Below are 4,410 nucleotides of genomic sequence, written 5' to 3'. Positions count from 1 at the left end.
GACCGCTCTAACAATGGAAATACATGTCCTCAATGATTGAAGGCAGGCGAGATCAGGTGGGACAATTCTAGCCAATGAGAGTGCAGATACACGTGTGAACAACAGGGACAACTAAGTAGTTTTTCTGAAAGTTGCTGGAATGCCACGTTCATCCACTTATATCATTACATTTGCAACAGTCTAAACATTATTGAATTTATATTCGATCAAATAAGCTTCACATAATCCGACACTCTCTCATAGACGTCCAAACAAAAATGTCTTATCTCACGAGGACGGAATTGGGCGGAGTAAATCCTCTTGCTTCGCCTCCTCCTCTTGTTCCCTCCCATCTGGTATCCATCTTCTGGCAGCAGTGCTAACGTGCACTGGGTCCTAGCGCCCAGATTTATATGCGTTTTACTTAATAGGAGCAGTCTACTACACCAATGACTGTTGCATAGTTCAGAAGCTTATGGCCTCAAGTACTTCTTTACAGTGACTTTGCCAAGTGTGCATATTAGGTAACATTTGGGGCATGACTTTCAATTAATTTAGTCTACTGGTTGGTGGTTCCATGTTTAACAACAGGCAAGCATCCAATCATCTTTGTCAACCCAAATAGATTGGGTTGGTGGAATGGGACAACCTTATCAACCTTAGAGCATAGTCCTCCACTAATCCTTTGAGAGCATCATCAGAAATCACGGATCAGAACGGTTGATGAGTAGAGTAGTTGAACTGTTGGGAACTCTTCATCGTCATATCCCCCTCAGGCAGGGCACTTGTTCCACTCAAAACCCACTGCTCCAGAACTAAGACAGCCTAGGCCTACAGGGGGTCAAAAATAAGCTGTTTACACACACATCCAGGACAGGATCAGGCCACGGAAGAGGAAAGAAAAAGGAGCATCAGTCTAGGTAACAACTATGACAGTGCAAAGAATATGACTTGCCTATATCTTGAAACAATATCAGTGCCATCGGGGTATTCTGTTGCAGTATTTTCCTGTTCAAGGAATATGTACTGAAAAGACAGTTTGTTGATATCATCGGTTAGATGTTGTCACCTTTTGAGAGGTTCAAGAGTTCTCTCTGGGAATTGGGCAAGAAGCAATGAGGCTGAGAGTTTCCTTGGGGTTACCGTGGGAACCGGGTTGTCATAAAACATGTTGAAGGTCAAATACTGTGGGATGACAACAGGGAGCGGTGTGGGTCAAATAAGTTCATGTGAGCCGTGAACAAATAGAGCAACAGCACTTGCTCTTGTGCTCTCTCTCTCTCTCTCGCTCTCTCAATTCAATTTCAATTCAATTTCAATTTAAGGGCTTTATTGTCATGGGAAACATATTAGGGCTAGGGGGCAGTATTGGGCTAGGGGGCAGTATTGACACAGCCGGATAAAAAACGTACCCGATTTAATCTGGTTACTACTCCTGCCCAGTAACTAGAATATGCATATAATTATTGGCTTTGGATAGAAAACACCCTAAAGTTTCTAAAACTGTTTGAATGGTGTCTGTGAGTATAACAGAACTCATATGGCAGGCCAAAACCTGAGAAGATTTCAAGCAGGAAATCGGACATATCGAGTGCATAGAGGAGTTCTGTATCTATAATTCTTAAAATAATTGTTATGATTTTTGTGAACGTTTATCGTGAGTAATTTAGTAAATTCACCGGCAGTGTTCGGTGGGAATGCTAGTCACATGCTAGTCACATGCTAATCTCGCGTCTTGTGACGGCCGGCCGCCCAACAACCTGCCCACTTGACCCTATCCCCTCCTCTCTTCTCCAGACCATTTCCGGAGACCTTCTCCCCTACCTCACCTCGCTCATCAACTCATCCTTGACCGCTGGCTACGTCCCTTCCGTCTTCAAGAGAGCGAGAGTTGCACCCCTTCTGAAAAAACCTACACTCGATCCCTCCGATGTCAAAAACTACAGACCAGTATCCCTTCTTTCTTTTCTCTCCAAAACTCTTGAACGTGCCGTCCTTGGCCAGCTCTCCTGCTATCTCTCTCAGAATGACTTTCTTGATCCTAATCAGTCAGGTTTCAAGACTGGGCATTCAACTGAGACTGCTCTTCTCTGTGTGACGGAGGCTCTCCGCACTGCTAAAGCTAACTCTCTCTCCTCTGCTCTCATCCTTCTAGACCTATCTGCTGCCTTTGATACTGTGAACCATCAGATCCTCCTCTCCACCCTCTCCGAGTTGGGCATCTCCGGCGCGGCCCACGCTTGGATTGCGTCCTACCTGACAGGTCGCTCCTACCAGGTGGCGTGGCGAGAATCTGTCTCCGCACCATGCGCTCTCACCACTGGTGTCCCCCAGGGCTCTGTTCTAGGCCCTCTCCTATTCTCGCTATACACCAAGTCACTTGGCTCTGTCATATCCTCACATGGTCTCTCCTATCATTGCTATGCAGACGACACAAATTAATCTTCTCCTTTCCCCCTTCTGATAACCAGGCGGCGAATCGCATCTCTGCATGTCTGTCAGACATATCAGTGTGGATGACGGATCACCATCTCAAGCTGAACCTCGGCAAGACGGAGCTGCTCTTCCTCCCGGGGAAGGACTGCCCGTTCCATGATCTCGCCATCACGGTTGACAACTCCCTTGTCTCCTCCTCCCAGAGTGCTAAGAACCTTGGTGTGATCCTGGACAACACCCTGTCGTTCTCCACTAACATCAAGGCGGTGACCCGATCTTGTAGGTTCATGCTCTACAACATTCGCAGAGTACGACCCTGCCTCACACAGGAAGCGGCGCAGGTCCTAATCCAGGCACTTGTCATCTCCCGTCTGGATTACTGCAACTCGCTGTTGGCTGGGCTCCCTGCCTGTGCCATTAAACCCCTACAACTCATCCAGAACGCCGCAGCCCGTCTGGTGTTCAACCTTCCCAAGTTCTCTCACGTCACCCCGCTCCTCCGCTCTTTCCACTGGCTTCCAGTTGAAGCTCGCATCCGCTACAAGACCATGGTGATTGCCTACAGAGCTGTGAAGGGAACGGCACCTCCATACCTTCAGGCTCTGATCAGGCCCTACACCCAAACAAGGGCACTGCATTCATCCACCTCTGGCCTGCTGGCCCCCCTACCTCTGAGGAAGCACAGTTCCCGCTCAGCCCAGTCAAAACTGTTCGCTGCTCTGGCACCCCAATGGTGGAACAAGCTCCCTCACGACGCCAGGACAGCGGAGTCAATCACCACCTTCCGGAGACACCTGAAACCCCACCTCTTTAAGGAATACCTAGGATAGGATAAAGTAATCCTTCTAACCCCTCCCCCCCCCCCCTTAAAAGATTTAGATGCACTATTGTAAAGTGGTTGTTCCACTGGATATCATAAGGTGAATGCACCAATTTGTAAGTCGCTCTGGATAAGAGCGTCTGCTAAATGACTTAAATGTAAATGTAATGTAAAAAGCTGGTTTTTGATATAAATATGAACTTGATTGAACAAAATATGCATGTATTGTATAACATAATGTCCTAGGGTTGTCATCTGATGAAGATCATCAAAGGTTAGTGCTACATTTAGCTGTGGTTTGGGTTTATGTGACATTATATGCTAGCTTGAAAAATGGGTGTCTGATTATTTCTGGCTGGGTACTCTGCTGACATAATCTAATGTTTTCCTTTCGTTGTAAAGCCTTTTTTGAAATCGAACAGTGTGGTTAGATTAACGAGAGTCTTATCTTTAAAATGGTGTAAAATAGTCATATTTTTGAAAAATTTAAGTAATAGCATTTCTAAGGTATTTGAATAACGCGCCACAGGATTCAACTGGCTGTTGAGTAGGTGGGACGCAAGCGTCCCACCTAGCCCATAGAGGTTAACATTGCCAAAGCAAGTGAACTAGATGATCAACAAAAGTGAAATAAACAATACAAATGTACAGTAAACATTACACTCGCAAAAGTTTCAGAAGAATAAAGACATTACAAATGTCATTCTATGTGCAAATAGTTAAAGTACAAAAGGGAAAATAAAATAAACATGGGTTTTATTTACGATTGGCAATCTCTCTCTCTCTCTCTCTCTCTCTAGATAATCTTTATTAGCATGAATGACAAAAGCCACTGTTGCTAAAGCGAAGTGAGATAATGACAATAACAGTAAAAAATAAATAATGATAATAATAGTGATGGTGATTAGAGAAAGAGTACAATATATGTCAATATTACAATAGTTTTTTAGGTATAGAAATAAGATGAATAAACACAAATAGTAATATTGTGATCATCTAAAAAACATTTAGCTTTGTTAATTAAAAAATAAAAATATACAGTATTTACAATCTTAACAGACATATACTGAGTATACCAAACATTAAAGGAAAAATACTCCCAAAACCATTAATTCCTTTAATTTACAGTATTAAATAACAATATTATGTGAGAACAATATTTTTTTTTTCATTTT

The sequence above is a fragment of the Salmo salar genome, chromosome 19 (genome assembly GCF_965601325.2).
Source record: "Salmo salar chromosome 19, fSalSal1, whole genome shotgun sequence".
Classification (NCBI taxonomy): Eukaryota; Metazoa; Chordata; class Actinopteri; order Salmoniformes; family Salmonidae; genus Salmo; species Salmo salar.
Note: the sequence above shows the minus strand (reverse complement) of the source record.